The sequence below is a fragment of the Haematobia irritans genome, chromosome 1 (genome assembly GCF_050003625.1).
Source record: "Haematobia irritans isolate KBUSLIRL chromosome 1, ASM5000362v1, whole genome shotgun sequence".
Taxonomy (NCBI): domain Eukaryota; kingdom Metazoa; phylum Arthropoda; class Insecta; order Diptera; family Muscidae; genus Haematobia; species Haematobia irritans.
The window spans coordinates 252,440,536-252,461,162 of record NC_134397.1 but is presented as its reverse complement, the minus strand read 5'-3'; the positions used below and the strand labels follow the sequence as shown (position 1 = coordinate 252,461,162).

The following is a 20,627-nucleotide window of genomic DNA, read 5'->3' as shown; positions in this document are numbered from 1 at the left end:
GAAAACTGTCTATGCGTATAGAAATAAAATGTTGACGTTTTCTTTAAATATTTGAAATTTTCTATAGAAAAAAATGTTTGATAAATTCGATAGAAATAAAATTTTGGCAAAATTTTCTATAGAAATAAAATTTTGGCAAAATTTTCTATAGAAATAAAATTTTGACAAAATTTTCTATAGAAATAAAATTTTGACAAAATTTTCTATAGAAATAAAATTTTTACAAAATTTTCTATAGAAATACAATTTTGACAAAATTTTCTATAGAAATAAACTTTTGACAAAATTTTGTATACAAATAAAATGTTGACAAAATTTTCTATAGAAATAAAATTTTGACAAAACTTTCTATAGAAATAAAATTTTGACAAAATTTTCTATAGAAATAAAATTTTGACAACATTTTCTATAGAAATAAAATTTTGACAAAATTTTCTATAGAAATAAAATTTTGACAAAATTTTCTATAGAAATAAAATTTTGGAAAAAATTTCCCATAGAAATACAATTTTGACAAAATTTTGTATAGAAATAAAATTTTGACAAAATTTTCTATAGAAATAAACCTTTGACAAAATTTTTTATAGAAATAAACTTTTGACAAAATTTTCCATGGAAATAAAATTTTGACAAAATTTTGTATAGAAATAAAATGTTGGCAAAATTTTCTATAGAAATAAAATGTTGACAAAATTTTCTATAGAAATAAAATTATGAGAAACTTTTCTGTGAAATAAAATTTTGACAAAATTTTCTATAGCAATAAATTTTGACAAAATTTTCTATAGAAATAAAATTTTGACAAAATTTTCTATAGAAATAAAATTTTGACAAAATTTTCTATAGAAATAAAATTTTGACAAAATTTTCTATAGAAATAAAATTTTGACAAAATTTGTTATAGAAAAAAATTGTTGATAATATTTTCTATAGATACAAAATTTTACAAAATGTTCTATAGAAATAAAATTTTAGCAAAATTTTCTATAGAAATAAACTTTTTGACAAAATTTTCTACATAAATAAAATTTTGACAAAATTTTCTATAGAAATACAATTTTGAGAAAATTTTCTATAGATAAAAAATTTTGACAAAATTTTCTATAGAAATAAAATGTTAACAAAATTTTTTATACAAATACAATTTTGACAAAATTGCCTTTAGAAATAAAATTTTGACAAAATTTCCTAAAGAAATAAAATTTTCTATAGAAATAAAATTTTGATAAAATTTTGTATAAAAATAAAATTTTTACAAAATGTTCTAAAGAAATAATATTTTACAACATTTTCTATCTAAATACAATTTTGACAAAATTTGTTATAGAAAAAAAATTGTTGACAATATTTTCTATAGAAATAACATTTTGAGAAAATTTTCCATAGAAATAAAATTTTGACAATATTTTTTGTAGAAATAAAATTTTGACAAAAACTTCTACAGTAATAAAATTTTGATAAAATTTTCTAGAATTTTATTTTCTAGAAATTGTCTAGAATAGAATTTTAGATAAAAACTGTTGACAAAATTCTCTGTAGATAAAAAATTTTGACAATTTTTTTCTCTAGATAAAACATGTTCACAAAATATTCTATAGATAAAAAAAGTTTGACAAAATTTTCTATAGAAATAAAATTTTTGCAAAATTTTCGATAGATAAAAAACTTTGACAACATTTTCGATGGATAAAAAAATTTAGAGAAAAATTTCTATGGATAAAAAATGTTGATAAAATTTTATATAAATAAAAAATTTTGATAGAATCTTCTCTTGTCACTGAGTGCTGCCCGATTGCATGTTAAGCTCAATGACAAGGGACCTCCTTTTTATAGCCGAGTCCGTACGGCGTTCCACATTGCAGTGAAACCACTTTGAGAAGTTTTGAAAGCCTCAGAAATGCCACCAGCATTACTGAGGTGGGGTAATCCACCGCTGAAAAACTTTTTGGTATAGGTCGAAGCAGGAATTGAACCCACAACCTTGTGTATGCAGGGAGGGCATGCTAACCATTGCACCACGGTGGCTCCCCCCATAAACCCCATCAAGTATATATATTCTGGGTCGTGGTGAAATTCTGAGTCGATCTAAGCATGTCCGTCCGTCTGTTAAAATCACGCTAACTTCCGAACGAAACAAGCTATCGACTCCAAACTTGGCACAAGTAGTTGCTATTGATGTAGGTCGGATGGTATTGCAAATGGGCCATATCGGTCCACTTTTACGTATAGCCCCCATATAAACGGACCCCCATATTTGGCTTGCGGAGCTTCTAAGAGAAGCATATTTCATCTGATCTGGCTGAAATTTGGTACATGCTGTAAGTATATGGTCTCTAACAACCATGCAAAAATTGGTCCATATCGTTCCATAATTATATATAGCCCCCATATAAACCGATCCCCAGATTTGAACTCCGGAGCCTTTTAGAGGAGCAAAATTCATCCGATCCAGTTGAAATTTGGTATGTGGTGTTAGTATATGGTCTCTAACAATCATGCAAAAATTGGTCCATATCGGTCCATAATTAAATATAGCCCCCATATAAACCGATCCCCAGATTTGACCTCCGGAGTCTCTTGCAGGAGCAAAATTTATCCCATCCGGTTGAAATTTTGTACGTGGTGTTAGTATATGGTATCTAACAACCATGCAGGCATTGGTCCCTATCGGTCCATAATTGTACGTAGCCCCATATAAACCGAACCCCAGATTTGACCTCCGGAGCCCCTTGGAAAAGCAAAATTCACCCGATCCGGTTGAAATTTGGTACGTTGTGTTAGTATATGGTCTCTAACAACCATGCAAAAATTGGTCCATACCGGTCTTAATTATATATAACCCCATTTAAACCGATCCCCAGATTTGACCTCCGGAGCTATTGGAGGAGCAAAATTCATCCGACCCGGTAAAAATTTGGTACGTGGTGAAATTTGTACATTGCGCTAGTAAATGACCGCTAACAACCATGCCAAAATTGGCCCATATCTTTCTATAGTTATATATAGCCGATCCCAAAAATAATCTACCAAAATTTTATTTCTATAGAAAATTTTGTCAAAATTGTATTACTATAGAAAATTTCGTCAAGATTTTATTTCTATAAAAAATTTTGACAAAATTTTCCGAAGAAATAAAATTTTGACAAAAGTTCTCATAGAAATAAAAATTATAGAAATAAAATTTTGAAAAATTTTCTACAGAAATAAAATTTTGACAAAATTTTCCATAGATAAAAAATTTGACAAAATTTTCTATAGATATACAATTTTGACAAAATATTCTAAAGAAATAAAATTTTGAAAAATTTTATACTGAAATAAAATTTTGTCTAAATTTTTGATAGAAATAACATTTTTACAAAATTTCTTATAGAAATAAAATTCCTATAGAAATAAAATTTTGACAAAATTTTCTATAGAAATAAAATTATGACAAAATATTGTAAAGAAATAAAATTTTGGCAAAATTTTCTATAGAAAAAAACTTTGAAGAAATTTTCAATAGAAATAAAATTGTGTCAAAATTTCCCATAGAAATAGAATTTTGACAAAATTTCTTATAGAAATAAAATTTTGACAAAATTTCTTATATATAATAATACAATTTTGACAAAATTTTCCATAGATAAAAAATTTGACAAAATTTCCTATAGAAATACAATTTTGAGACAATTTTCTATAGATATAAAATTTTAACAAAATTTTTTTTAGAAATAAAATTGTTTTTGACAAAATTTTTTATAGATACAAAATTTTGACAAAAAATTTCTATAGATACAAATTTTTGAGAATATGTTCTATAGATACAAAATTTTGATAAAATTTTATAAGATTAAAAAATTTGATAAAATCTTCTATAGTGTCGATTGACTATTACAAGTTTTTTTTTCGCAATAAATTCCAAAACATTTGAAAAAATCCCGGATTTTTAATTTGCCCTCCCAATATTTAATTTAGAAATAATTCAGTAGGCATAATGTGATATGAGATGGCACAATGTGATTGGTAGCACTGCAGATAAACGACTCCAGCGACATATATTAATCAAATACAAAGACTTTCGCAATTACCCAATAATTTAATTGTAATTTAAAATTTTTACCAATTACATAAATATAAATTGATTTGTATAAAATATTATTTAATATTAATACTCCTCATAAAATATATTATTAGTTTTTCAATTATTTACCCTATTCTTAAAATATTTTCATTTCTCTACTGTATCCACCCTAAGGACCAACCAAGCAACAGAAATCAGTTCTCTGCGAATTCCTCCAGTCAGGAGGGAAGCATTGGATTGGTTTCCATGAAACCTTTTTTCCTTTACAATGGATAAACACAATAAACTCAATATATACATAAAACACATTTTTTTTAAATATTTAAACGAAATGAGGAATATTTACCATTTCATGTTTATAAAAATTTATTTTATTTTATACAAAAATTTTATTTCATGATTATTTTGTGATTTAAATAACAATGGGTGTATACATGCTGTGTTTTTTTTTTGTATAATTGAATAATATAGAACAAATTTAAAATTTTTAATTAGGTTAACAAAAGCTTACATCTCCATAAATTTGTGTCTTATTCAGCTATAAAGAAAGTGTAACATACTGCACTGAGGGCATACTATGCAAACATTTTAAAGAGCATATCTATCACTTACGTTCAGAGAAAAAATATCACCAAATATTTTTAAATTTAAATCTTAATTGATTTGTACAAAAATATCAAATTAAAAATTTTATTGGTTCAAAAAATGTTTAATTTAAAATTAAATTTTAATTAATATAATAGTATATATTATTTTTTTAAAAATTTAAAATAAAAAAATATATGTTTTCCCTGTAGTACATTATCCAGTTTTTTTTATTGATTTTTATTATCCACTGATCACCAAATATTTTTAAATTTAAATCTTAATTGATTTTTACAAAAATATCAAATTAAAAATTTTATTGGTTCAAAAAATTTTTTAATTAAAAATTAAATTTTAATTAATATAATAGTATATATTAATTTTTTAAAAATAAAAATAAAAAAATATGTTTTCTGTGTAGTACATTATCCAAGTGGGGGAAAAGAACACCAGATTTTTTATTGATTTTTATTATCCACTGACCCGTCGACTAAATGGGGATTGTATCGCATGGTCGAAAAAAAAAATACTGTTTGTCTTCAATCATAACAACTGGAAGTTCTGGCATTAACATTTGCTTTCATTATAAAATTAAGTAATTCAATTATTTTTTAAATAAATACATACTTAAATTAAATTAAAAATTTTCAAATGTTAACGAATATTAGCGATATTTTTTTTTCTGTGATAAAAAAAATCTTAGATAAAAAGAAAATGTGTGCTGGGCTTAAAATTAAATATGAACACCGGTATACACAACCTGTGCTACAACTCCTCGTGAAGTTTGATTAACTGAGTTATCAGTTTGTCAGTTGCCCATTAGAAGCTGTAATACACAATCTTACTATGGAAAAAATTGCATTTTGCGTTATGTGTTTCAGGTGGTATATGTTGTGAGTACATAACAACATTAAAGAAATCAGTGAATATTCAAAATTAACCGGCGTTACAATGGCGCAAAAATTTGTATAGATATTTTATCAAAATTTTATTGCTATAGAAAATTTTATGAAAATTTAATTTCTTTAGAAAATTTTGTCAACATTGACTCCATAGAACAATTTTTGTCAACATTTTACTTCAATTTATTTCTATAGAAAATTTTGTCAAAATTTTCTTTCTACAGAAAATTTTGTCAAAATTATATATTTCTATAGAAAATTTTGTCAAAATTTTATTTCTATAGAATATTTTGTCAAAATTTTATTTCTATAGAAAATTTTTTCGAAATGTTATTTCTATATACAATTTTGTTGAAATTTTATTTCTATAGAAAATTGTGTCAAAATTTTATTTCTATAGAAAATTTCGTCAAAATTTTATTTCTATGGAAAATTTTTGTCAAAATTTTATTTCTATAGAAAAATTTGTCAACATATTGATTCCATAGAAAAATTTTTGTCAACATTTTACTTCAATTTATTTCTATAGAAAATTTTGTGAAAATTTTCTTTCTATAGAAAATTTTGTCAAAATTGTATATTACTATAGAAAGTTTTGTCAAAATTTTATTTCTATAGAATATTTTGTCAAAATTTTATTTCTATAGAAAATTGTGTCAAAATTTTATTTCTATAGAAAATTTCGTCAAAATTTTGTTTCTATAGAAAATTTTGTCAAAATTTTATTTCTATAGAAAATTTCGTCAAAATTTTGGTTCTATGGAAAATTTTGTCAAAATTTTATTTCTATAGAAAATTTTGTCAACATATTGATTCCATAGAAAAATTTTTTGTCAACATTTTATTTCAATTTATTTCTGTAGAAAATTTTGTCAAAATTGTATATTTCTATAGAATATTTAGTCAAAATTTTATTTCTATAGAAAAATTTGTCAAAATTTTATTTTTCTATAGAATATTTTGTCAAAATTTTATTTCTATAAACATTTTTTCGAAATGTTATTTCTTTAGACAATTTTGTTGAAATTTTATTTCTATAGAAAATTGTGTCAAAATTTTATTTCTATAGAAAATTTTTCCAAAATTTTGTTTCTATAGCAAATTTTCTCAAAATTTTATTTCTAAAGAAAATTTTCTCAAAATTTTATTTCTATAGAAAATGTTCTCAAAATTTTGTTTCTATCGAATAATTTGTCCAAAGTTTATGTCTATAGGAAATTTTGTCAAAATTTTATTTTTATAGGAAATTTTGTCAAAATTTTAATTTATTTTGTTATCTATCGTTGGTTTGCACTTCAATCATATTTGTTGTTTTGATCTCAGGTTAAAAACCATTGCGTTGACTAAACTACAAGAGTAGCTTATCCAACAGAGGTTAAGTAGAGGATGCTGATGAGGAATGTGGTAATTCCGAAACGTTCGTCCATCCAACCATCTTGTAGTCTATAGGGCTTTGCCCAAATAAATTTGACAAACATTCTTTGTCAACGCAATGGTTTTTAAACAACAAATAAAATGTTATTTCTATATAAAATTTTGTCAAAATTTTATTTCTACATAATTTTTTTTCAAAATTGTATTTCTATATAAAATTTTGTCAAAATTTTATTTCTATATAAAATTTTGTCAAAATTTTATTTCTATATAAAATTTTGTCAAAATTTTATTTCTATATAAAATTTTGTAAAAATTTTATTTCTATGGAAAATTTTGTAAAAATTTTATTTCTATAGAAAATTTTGTCGCCATTTTATTTCTATGGAAAATTTTGTCAAAATTTTATTTCTATAGAAAATTTTGTCAAAATTTTATTTCTATATAAAATTTTGTCAAAACTTTTTTTTTCTATACGAAATTTTCCCAAAATTTTGTTTCTATAGCAAACTTTCTCAAAATTTTATTTCTATACAAAATTTTCCCAAAATTTTATTTCTATATAAAATTTTCTTAAAATTTTATATCTATAGAATAATTTGTCCAGAGTTTATGTCCATAGGAAATTTTGTAAAAATTTTATTTCTATAGGAAATTTTGTGGCAATTTTTTTTTGTCTAAATTTTATTTTTATAGAACATTTTGTCAAAATTTTATTTTATTTTGTTATTGTTGGTTTGTACTTCAATCATATTTATCTCTATAGAAAATTTTGTCAAAATTTTATTTCTATAGAAAATTTTCTCAAAATGTTATTTCTATAGAAAATTTTGTCAAAATTTTATCTCTATAGAAAATTTTGTCAAAATTTTATTTCTATAGAAAATTTTGTAAAAATTTTATTTCTAGAGAAAATTTTGTCAAAATTGTGTCAAGATGTTATTTCCATGGAACATTTTCTCAAAATTTTATTTCTTTAGAAAATTTTGTCAATATTTTATTCGTTTAGAAAATTTAGTCAAAATTTTATTTCTATAGAAAATTTTCTCAAAATTTTATTTCTATAGAAAATTTTCTCAAAATTTTATTTCTATAGAAAATTTTGTCAAAATTTTATTTCTATAGAAAATTTTGTCAAAATTTTATCTCTATTGAAAATTTTGTCAAAATTTTATTTCTATAGAAAATTTTGTCAAAATTGTATTTCTTTAGAAAATTTTGACAAAATTGTGTCAAAATATTATTTCCATGGAACATTTTCTCAAAATTTTATTTCTTTAGAAAATTTTGTCAATATTTTATTCGTTTAGAAAATTTTGTCAAAATTTTATTTCTATAGAAAATTTTCTCAAAATTTTATTTCTATAGAAAATTTTGTCAAAATTTTATTTCTATAGAAAATTTTGTCAAAATTTTATTTCTATAGAAAATTTTGTCAAAATTTTATCTCTATTGAAAATTTTGTCAAAATTTTATTTCTATAGAAAATTTTGTCAAAATTGTATATCTTTAGAAAATTTTGTCAAAATTGTGTCAAAATGTTATTTCCATGGAACATTTCCTCAACATTTTACTTCTTTAGATAATTTTGTCAATATTTTATTTCTTTAGAAAATTTTGTCAAAATTTTATCTCTATAGCAAATTTTGTCTAAATTGTGTCAAAATGTCAATATTTGATTTCTTTAGAAAATTTTGTCAAAATTTTATTTCTATAGAAAATTTTCTCAAAATTTTATTTCTATAGAAAATGTTGTCAAAATTGTGACAAAATGTTATTTCCATGGAAAATTTTATTTCTTTAGATAATTTTGTCAATATTTTATTTCTTTAGAAAATTTTGTAAAAATTTTATTTCTATAGAAAATTTTGTCAAAACTGTATTTCTATAGAAAATTTTGTTAAAATTGTGTCAAAATGTTATTTCCATGGAACATTTCCTCAAAATTTTATTTCTTTAGATAATTTTGTCAATATTTTATTTCTTTAGAAAATTTTGTCAAAAATTTTTCTCTATAGAAAATTTTGTCTAAATTGTGTCAAAATGTCAATATTTTATTTCTTTAGAAAATTTTGTCAAAATTTTATTTCTATAGAAAATTTTCTCAAAATTTTATTTCTATAGAAAATGTTGTCAAAATTGTGACAAAATGTTATTTCCATGGAACATTTTCTCAAAATTTTATTTCTATAGAAAATTTTCTCAAAATTTTATTTCTATAGAAAATTTTGTCAAATTTTTATTTCTATAGAAAATTTTGTCAAAATTTTATTTCTATATAAAATTGTGTCAAAATTTTATCTCTATAGAAAATTTTGCCAAAATTTTATTTCTATAGAAAATTGTGTCAAAATTGTGTCAAAATGTTATTTCCATTTAACATTTTCTCAAAATTTGATTTCTTTAGATAATTTTGTCAATATTTTATTTCTTTAAAAAATTTTGTCAAACATTTATTTCTAAAGAAAATTTTCTCAAAATTGTATTTCCATTCAATTGTTTCTCAAAGTTATATTTCCATGGAAAATTGTTTCGAAATTTTATTTCTATAAAAAATTTTGTCAATGCTGTATTTCTTATTTATTTCTTTAGAAAATTTTGTCAAGACTTTATTTCTATAGAAAATTTTGTCAGCATTTTATTTCTATAAAAATTTTGTCAGCATTTTATTTCTATAAAAATTTTGTCAATACTTTATTTCTTATTTATTTCTTTAGAAAATTTTGCAAATTTTTTTTCTATAGACAATTTTGTCAAAATTTTATTTCTATAGAAAATTTTCTCGAAATGCTATTTCTAAAGAAAATTTTCTCTATTCTTTTTTTTATAGAAAACTTTTAACAAAATTTTATTTCTTTAAAAATTTTTTTCTCAAAATTTTATTTGTATAAAAAAACATTCTGAAAAGTTTATTTGTATAGAAAATTTTGTGGACTTTTAAGATTTCAAACATCAACGGCTCATGGCCCCTTTCTTTGTACTCAAATAAAGTCATTTCATTTCGTATATTGCTGCTCAAAGGATCTGGTCTTCTTTAGAAATCATCGTCATATCGCTTGCATATGCTTGAAGTTTTAATTTCCTTTTCAATATAGAGAAAGCTGACATGACCACGTTTTGAAGCACTATACAAACATCTGTTTCTATGTGCAATTCATTTCAAGGAAATTAAAATTGTATTCGCATTAGTTGCATATACTTAAGACGTTGTTCCCATAAGCAGATAGCCTACATAAATAAAATATAATTATTTTGGAATATTGGTAATCTTCTTTTTATATAGATCCCTGGGTTGTTTTTGAGTTTTGAATTGAAATAAATTAATTACACTGCAATATATATTTGAACAACTAAAATATAATAACATTTTCGTTTCAATTTAGTACCTCTAATTTAATTGTTTTAATGCAATTTATTTTAATTTAAATTTATTTATATTTATTTATAAATATGATCTCTTTGAATGTAGTAGTTTGTAAAAGTTTGCTGAAGTTTTATATTTTTAAGGAAAAATAAATAAAATTGTGCCGCAATTTTACTACACTCAAAAATATGATGTAAAAGACTTCAACTAACATTTTATTTAAATCTTCAATGGTTACTAAGAATTCTGCAAAGTAGTGATTTATTTTCATTTTTATTTAATAATCCTTTTTGGAATATGACTATGTTCATATTGTAAATGTAATATTTTGACATATTCTTTGACATCGAGGAAATAACAAAAAATATTCCAACCAGCAGTAACAATAAAAGTAAAATGCAACCTCAGCCTCAATCTCACAATTGGCAAAAACAGTCACCTGGCAAATACACATGTCAATCAATACACTACATACTTGCCGTTATGAATTGTAGGCTAAGGGGGAGGGATAATATACATTCCTCGTGTATACATCTTTCATCTTTTATTTGTATATATTTGTGACAATTTAATATACATACAGATAGTTGCTCCATAAGTGAAAGAGGAGGTGTAACATTTCTAAAGCTTTCCTGTTGTTTACCTCAAAGTGCCGAAACACAAGCATACCAACAACAACTCTTACTACTCATGTGAGATTCGTTGAGAGTAGTGCGAATGTGTGTGTGTGTTTGTAGCTATGACTTCGAGTCTGTGAGTTTATAAACGCACTATACACTAGCACACATAATTGAATCAAAGATTGTTGTATGCCATACATATAACAAACAACAATAACAACAACAGTAGTGGAACACTTATGGATATGCATTGGCAATAAATAAAAAAAAAAAAACAAAAACTCAACAAACATCGATAATACAAGCAACACATGCTCTTACAGTGTGAGTAGCATTGATATGCATGTCTATGGGAATTTGTATTCAACTAGAAAAACATTATCAAGAGAACTACTCTCTCTGTTGTGTGGTGATGAGGTTAAGTATAGTGGATAACCCCTGTTGCGTATGATAAACAACAAAATAAATTCTCATACATTACGGTGTACCAAGAAAACATGAAACAACAAGAAAAGCTACAAATATAAAATTTTCTCAAAATGTTATTTCTATAGAAAATTTTGTCAAAATTTTATTTCTATAGAATATTTTGTCAAAATTTTATTTCTGTAGAAAATTTTGTCAAAATTTTATTTCTATAGAAAATTTTGTCAAAATTTTATTTCTATAGAAAATTTTGTCAAAATTTTATTTCTATAGAAAATTTTTTCAAAATTTTATTTCTATAGAAAATTTTTTCAAAATTTTATTTCTATAGACAATTTTGTCAAAATTTTATTTCTATAGAAAACTTTGTCAACATTTTATTTCTATAGAAAACTTTGTCAAAATGTTATTTCTATAGAAAATTTTGTCAAAATTTTATTTCTATAGAAAATTTTTTCAAAATTTTATTTCTATAGAAAATTTTTTCAAAATTTTATTTCTATAGAAAATTTAATCAAAATTTTATTTCTGTAGAAAATTTTGTCAAAATTTTATTTCTATACAAAATTTTGTCAAAATTTTATTTCTATAGAAAATTTTGTCAAAATTTTATTTCTATAGAAAATTTTGTCAAGATTTTATTTCTATAAAAATTTAACAAAATTTTATTTCTATAGAAAATTTGTAAAATTTTGTCAAAATTTTATTTCTATTGAAAGTTTTGTCAAAATTTTATTTATATAGAAAATTTTTTCAACATTCTATTTTATAGAAAATTTTGTCAAAATTTTATTTTTGTCAAAATTTTGTGAACATTTTATTTCTATAGAAATTTTGTCAAAATTTTATTTCTATAGAAAATTTTGTCAAAATTTTATTTCTATAGAAAATTTTGTCAAAATTTAATTTCGTTAGAAATTTTTTTCTATGGGAATTTTTTGTCCAAATCGTTAGACTCATATGAAAGAAGCCCAATTGCAGAATTGGGCAACGATTGTGTAGGTGAAATGAAGAATAGAACATGGTTACATAGTCGTTGTTTGGTTACACGTATCCATATCCATAGCTAATAACCATTTATTAGGTCTTCCTTATATAAAATATATAACCTTTCGGATAATTGCATAATTGCATAATTGTCCAATTTATTTCTCTAGTAAATGTTCCAGCAATTTTTACAGTTTTCCCAAAACAAAACTGTTCATTCTAATTATATATATCCGAATATCTGAGCAGTGTTGCCAGTATTGGGGATTTTTCCCCAAATCGGGGATATTTTTTCATGGATGGGGACAAAAGTTTTGAGTGGGGGACTTGGGGATTTGATGGGGAATTCCCAAAAATTTGGGGATTTTTGTGGGGAATTTTCGAAATTTTTTCACTATAATAAATTAGATCAAGAATTATGGTTTATATGAAATTCTTTACTTCTACATGCTTAAAAAAGTAAAAAAAAACTTTCCTCCTCTTTATTCCACGGCATTTATTTTGGGGAGCCCAAGAACTACTTTATAATTTTTTACTATTGAGAAATTATTTCGTAAGGACTCATCTGCGTACGTCACTGATTTGGAAAATATATGCCGTACATATAGAATAGAGTTCATATCGGGACAACAACGCCTTTTGACCCAATTTTACCTCTTGACTATTTAGAACTAAAATTTGATTCATAAATACACATGTTGACCGAATTCCCATTTTTATTTCTCGAGCATTTAGAAGATGATTTGCTTAAGAAAAAAAAAATAATTCACTCTGATGAGAGCTTGTATCGGATGATATTTTAAGCATCCGCCTCCTGGTTTTGTGTTGGTATAAAAAAATTGCACATTTTTCCAATTTGTAATTTTTTACGCATTTCCTTTACTTTGTTTTCAAAAAACTTGCAAAAAATTTATTGGGGATTTTTATGGGGAATTTTAAATTCAATTGGGGATTTTTGGGGATGAAAGCGTTCCATTTTGGGGAAAATATTGGCAACACTGTATCTGAGTACTACTCTCTGTGGTGTGGTGATAAGGTTCAGTATAGTGGACCCCTGTTGCGTATGATAAACAACAAATTAAATATGCATACGTTACGGTGTACCAAGAAAACATGAAACAACAAGAAAAGCTACAAATATAAAATTTTCTCAAAATGTTGATTCTATACAAAATTTTGTCCAAAATTTATTTTATTTCTATAGAAAATTTTGTCAAAATCTTATTTCTATGGAAAATTTTGTCAAAATTTTATTTCTATAGAAAATTTTGTCAAAATTTTCTTTCTGTAGAAAATTTTGTTAAAATTTTATTTCTATAGAAAATTTTGTCAAAATTTTATTTCTATGGAAAATTTAGTCAAAATTTTAATTCTATAGAAAATTTTGTCAAAATATTGATTTTATAGAAAATTGTTCGTCAACATTCTATTTCAATTTATTTCTATAGAAAATTTTGTCAAAATTTTATTTCTATAGAAAATTTTGTCAAAATTTTATTTCTATAGAAAATTTTGTCAAAATATTGATTTTATAGAAACTTTTTTTGTTAGCATTCTATATAAATTTATTTCTATAGAAGATTTTGTCAAAATTTTATTTCTATAGAAAATTTTATCAAAATATTGATTTTATAGAACATTTTTTGTCAGCATTCTATTTCAATTTATTTCTACAGAAAATTTTGTCAACATTTTATTTCTATAGAAAATTTAGTAAAAATTTTATTTCTGTAGAAAATTTTGTCAAAATATTGATTTTATAGAAAACTTTTTGTTAACATTATATTTCAATTTATTTCTATAGAAAATGTCAAAATTTTATTTCTATAGAAAATTTCTATAAAAAATTTTGTCAAAATTTTGTTTCTATAGAAAATTTGGTCAAATTTTATTTCTATACAAAATTTTGTCAAAATATTGATTTTATAGAAATTTTTTTGTCAACATTTTATTTCAATCTATTTCTATAGAAAATTTTGTCAAAATCTTATTTCTATGGAAAATTTTGTCAAAATTTTATTTCTATGGTAAATTTTGTCAAAATTTTATTTCTATAAAAAAATTATTTCTATGGAAAATTTTGTCAAATTTTTTCCTATAAAAAACTTTGTCAAAATTTTATATATTTAGAAAACTTTGTCAAAATTTTATTTCTATAGAAAATTTTGTTGCTGCATGTGAATTTATCTTAATTATAGTACACACAATTTTATTGACCAATTTTCTTTAATATTAGAACATGTTCATAATTTTTTTTTGTATCAAAATGATCTAAATAAATAACAATTGTTAAGGCCAAAAATAAAATTTACCCTAACAATTGTTAATTTGCAAAAATTTTTCCACATTATGTAGTTCATTTTGATACAAAAATAAAAAAATAATCTCTTACAAAGCACAAACAATTTTGAACTACTTTAAAAAATATTCCGTGTAATAAATATATAATTCGGTTTAAAATTTTATTTATTCATAAATTTCAGTATTTTTAGGTAAAAATTGCTAAATTAAATACAACTATATTTTCATTGCAAGTCTACCTTTTTGTTTTGTGTGTTAATTAAATAACCCCCCTCCCACACCACTAGTAGTTATTTCAGTCCCTTGCATCTATGCAATTTATTAAATTCTTGACAATTTATGAAATTTCTAATATTTTATTAAATTTCTATTTTAATATAAGCATAATTTTGTTCTATGGAAATGTTTGTCGCTATGGATTTTAACCCCTGGCAACATTTCATTTTGTTCAAAGGTTAATAGCAATTTACTTGACAAATAATAAATATCAAAGAATTCATTCATTAGCTATAAAATATACATACGAATAGCACTTTTTACTTTCTTTTATAAACAAAACAAAGGCCAACTGAACAATAATTATTTATTATTGGCCTTTAAAGGCATCCATATCAATATAGACCGACCAACCTCTGTCGGTTTAAGGATATGTTATTTAGTATGTAAAATGCATTTTAAAAGTGTTGCTGACTGAGTATCTCTACCTGTAAACAACATAATTTTATATAGAGAGTGTGAGGTGTATATAGTATGCCCTTTGTGTTTTTGTAATGATGTTATACTCAATTAAATCAATGTTACAGCAGACACATTTTCACACACACATGGTGGTCCAACACTCGTATAATTACACATATTCATTTCATTTATTTGTATCTTTCTCGATGCCGCCAAACATCTTGCTATGATAATGCAGTTACATGTTGATATTCATGTTGATGATTATAATGATGCTCTCACGCTCTCACACACTAAGAGAAGACTAAATGAAACCAATAGTCATGATGCTGTTTTTTTTTTTTTTTTTGATAATAATGACACTCACATAGTTGGTTGCTTTTTAGCTTTGTAGGTCAGTGATAGATTGAGCAAGAGTATACAAAAAAAATACAAATGTGTATGGATGTGTATGTCTTATGGTAGTTCACTACATTCATTACTATGTTAATGACACACATACAATTGAAAAGCGTCAACTTACCTTCTTTCATTTTGGTGGCAATTTATCATGACATGTAATCCTTTGTGTAATGACAATCATTATTATTTATAGCATATAAATGCAAATAATATTTGTTTTGTTGTTATACGATGGTGGTAACTTTGATGTTGTTGATTCACTAGTTAAGGTTTTTGCACAGGACATTCACAACACTTTTCTAAATAAAAGGGAAATTAATTTCCTAAATACATTTCAATTGAATTTTGAATTTAATTTATTTTTGATGCGGCCTAATTCCCGCCTTTTTTCAGATTTTTATATATTTTTTTATTTTTTTTTTTTTTAATTGCCCAACATTTTTTGATTTTATTTTTGCATATTTTCCTTCATTATTCAAATAACTTTTGATGGCGTTTGAATTTCCGTTATGACACTTTTTGAAAATCAGTTTATTTGAATCCTTTTCTCACTACACTGGTATAGACTGGAAATTTTGCTATTCAAAAAATACGTTGTTTAACGGACGCAAGACGCGTAGCAAATGAACCGAAACTTTAAAGCTAAACAATGCATAGACGACGTCGCATAAGGAAAATGTATTGCACAGGAGTAAATGTGTTTTGAACACAATGAAATTAATGTGTAAAAGCGATATGAAATAAATAAAAAAATATTGTATTTTTTTTGAGATTATTATAATTTAGAATATTTCATTTCGACATAGTAAAGATATAAATTCCATACTATAGAAAATTTTGTAAAATGTTTATTTCTATATAAAATTCTGTCCAAATTTTATTTCTATAGAAGATTTAGTCAAAAGTTATATTTCTATAGACAATTTTGTTACAACTTTATTTCTATAGAACATTTTGTCAAAAATTTATTTCTAAAGAAAATGTTCTCAAAATTTTATTTCTATAGAAAATGTTGTCGAAATTTTATTTCTAAAGAAAATTTTCTCAAAATTTTATTTCTATAGAAACTTTTGTCAATATTTTATTTCCATAGAAAATTTTGTCCAGAGTTTATTTCTATAGAAAATAGAATTTTTGGTCAAAATTTTATTTCTAAAGAAAATTTTGTCAATATTTTATTTCTAAAGAAAATTTTCTTAAAATTTCATTTCTATAGAAAATTATGTCAAATTTTTATTTCTATAGAAAATTTTGTCAAAATTTTTTTCTATAGAAAAAAGTGTCAAAATTTTATTTCTATAGAAAATCTTCTCAAAATTGTATTTCTATAGAAAATCTTTATTTCTATAGAAAATGTGTCAAAATTTTGTTTCTATAGAAAATTTTGTCAACGTTTTATTTGTATAAAAAATTTTGTCAAAATTTTATTTCTATAGAAACTTTTGTCAATATTTTATTTCTATAGAAAATTTTGTCCAGAGTTTATTTCTATAGAAAATAGAATTTTTGGTCAACATTTTATTTCTTTAGAAAATTTTATCAAAATTGCATTGTTTCGGTAGAATGCAATATTGTCAATATTTTATTTCTAAAGAAAATTTTCTTAAAATTTTATTTCTATAGATAATTATGTCAAAATTTTATTTCTATAGAAAATTTTCTCAAAATTTTATTTCGATAGAAAATTTTGTCAAAATTTTATTTCAATAGAAAATTTTCTCAAAATTTTATTTCAATAGAAAATTTTTATTTCTATAGAAAATTTTGTCAAAATGTTTTTTTCTATAGAACAATTTGTCAAATTTTATTTCTATAGAACATTTTGTCAAAAATTTATTTCTATAGAAACTTTTGTCAATATGTTATTTCTATAGAAAATTTCGTCCAGAGTTTATTTCTATAGAAAATAAAATTTTTGGTCAAAATTGAATTTCTATAGAAAATTCAAAATTTTATTTCTATAGAAAATGTTGACAAAATTTTATTTCTATAGAAAATTTTGACAAAGTTTTATTTCTATAGAAACTTTTGTCAAAATTTTATTTCTGCGGAAAATGTTGTTCACATTTTATTGTTATAGAAAATTTTGTCAAATTTTTATTTCTATAGAAAATTTTGTCAAAATTTTATTTCTATAGAAAATTTTGTCAAAGTTTTAGTTCTATAGACGATTTTGTCAAAATTATATTTCTGCGGAAAATTTTGTCCAAATTTTATTGTTATAGAAAATTTTGTCAAATTTTAATTTCTATAGAAAATTTTGTCAAAATTTTATTTCTATAGAAAATTTTGTCAAATTTTAGAAATAAAATTTTGACAAAATGTCAAAATTTTGTAAAAATTTTATTTCTAAAGAAAATTTTCTTAAAATTATATTTCTATAGAAAATTTTGTCAAAATTTAATTTCTATAGAAGATTTTGTCCAGAGTTTATTTTTATAGAAAATATAATTTTTGTCAAAATTTAATTTCTATAGAAAATTTTCTCAAAATTTTATTTCTATAGATAGACTTGTCGCAATTTTTTTTTCGATAGAAAATTTTGTCAATATTTTATTTCTAAAGGAAATATTCTTAAAATTTTATTTCTATAGAAAATTTTACAAAATTTTATTTCTATAGAAAATGTTGTCAAAATTTTATTTCTATAGAAAAATTTCTCAAAATTTTATTTCTATAGAAATTTTTTATTTCTATAGAAAATTTAGTAAAAAAAAAATAGAATTTTTGGTCAAAATTTTATTTCTTTAGAAAATTTTGTCAAAATTGAATTTCTATAGAAAATTCAAAATTTTATTTCTATAGAAAATTTAGTCAAAATTTTATTTCTATAGAAAATTTTGTCAAAATTTTATTTCTATAGAAAATTTTCTCAACATTTTATTTCTATAGAAATTTTTTATTTCTATAGAAAATTTTGTCAAAAAAAAATAGAATTTTTGGTCAAAATTTTAGTTCTTTAGAAAATTTTGTCAAAATTGAATTTCTATAGAAAATTCAAAATTTTATTTCTATACAAAATTTTGACAAAATTTTATTTCTATAGAAAATTTTGTCAAAATTTAATTTTTATAGAAAATTTTGTCAAAATTTTATTTTTATAGAAAATTTTCTCAACATTTTATTTCTATAGAAATTTTTTATTTCTATAGAAAATTTTGTCAAAAAAATATAATTTTTGGTCAAAATTTTATTTCTTTAGAAAATTTTGTCAAAATTGAATTTCTATAGAAAATTCAAAATTTTATTTCTATAGATAATGTTGACAAAATTTTATTTATATAGAAAATTTTGTCAAAATTTAATTTCTATAGAAAATTTTGTCAAAATTTTATTTTTATAGAAAATTTTCTCAACATTTTATTTCTATAGAAATTTTTTATTTCTATAGAAAATTGTTCTCAAAAAAAAAAAAAAAATAGAATTTTTGGTCAAAATTTTATTTCTTTAGAAAATTTCGTCAAAATTGAATTTCTATAGAAAATTCAAAATTTTATTTCTATACAAAATTTTGACAAAATTTTATTTTTATAAAAAGTTTTTTAAAAATGTTTTTTCTATAGAAAATTTTGTTAAAATTTTATTGCTATAGTAAATTTTGTCAACTTTTTATTTCTATAGAAAATTTTGTCAAAATTTTATTTCTATAGACAATTTTGTCAAAATTTTATTTCTATAGAAAATTTTGTCAAAAATTTTTTAATTATTGAAAATTTTGTCAAATTTTTATTTCTATAGAAAATTTTGTCAAAATTTTATTTCTATAGAAAATTTTGTCAAAATTTTATTTCTATAGAAAATTTTGTCAAAATTTCAGTTCTATACAAAATTTTGTCAACATTTTATTGCTATAGAAAATTTTGACAACATTTAATTTTTATAGAAAATTTGTTTAAAATTTTCTTTCTATAGAAAATTTTGTCAAAATTTTATTTCTATAGACAATTTTGTTACAATTTTATTTCTATAGAAAATTGTGTCAAACATTTAATTTTATAGAAAATTTTATCGAAAATTTATTTCTAAAGAAAATTTTCTCAAAATTTTATTTCTATAGAAATTTTTGTCGAAATATTATTTCTAAGGAAAATTTTGTCGAAATTTTATTTCTAAGGAAAATTTTGTAAAAATTTTCTTGCTATAGATAATTTTGTCAAAATTTTATTTAATTTTGTCAAAAGAAAATTTGTTTAAAATTTTATTTCTATAGAAAATTTTGTCAAAATTTTATTTCTATAGACAATTTTGTTACAATTTTATTTCTATAGAAAATTGTGTCAAACATTTAATTCTATAGAAAATTTTATCGAAAATTTATTTCTAAAGAAAATTTTCTCAAAATTTTATTTCTATAGAAAATTTTGTCGAAATATTATTTCTAAGGAAAATTTTGTCGAAATTTTATTTCTAAGGAAAATTTTGTAAAAATTTTGTTGCTATAGATAATTTTGTCAACATTTTATTTAATTTTGTAAAAATTTCAGTTCTATAGAAACTTTTGTCAACATGTTATTGCTATAGAAAATTTTGACAAAATTTTATTTATATAGAAAAATTTTTTTTTCTATAGAAAAGTTTGTCAAAATTTTATTTCTTTAGTAAATTTTCTCAAAATTTTATTTCTTTAGACAATTTTGTTACAATTTTATTTCTATAGAAAATTTTGTCAAAATTTTAATTCTATAGAAAATTTTGTCGAAAATTTTATTTAATTTTGTCAAAATTTCAGTTCTATAGAAAATTTTGTCAACATCTTATTGCTATAGAAAATTTTGACAAAATTTTATTCTTATAGAAAATTTTTTCAAATTTTTTTTCTATAGAAAATTTTGTCAAAATTTTATTTCTATAGAAAATGTTGTAAAAATTTTATTTCTATAGAAAATTTTTTTCAAAATTTTATTTCTATAGAAAAATTTGCCAAA

At 22.0% G+C, this 20,627-nt stretch overlaps 1 protein-coding gene across 2 annotated transcripts in view; it reads left to right on the top strand.

Annotated features, from left to right (window-relative positions):
• LOC142220379 (uncharacterized) overlaps positions 1-20,627 on the top strand; it is a 195,253-nt gene that overhangs the window by 156,720 nt on the left and 17,906 nt on the right. The gene's annotated exons all lie outside the window — the stretch shown is intronic.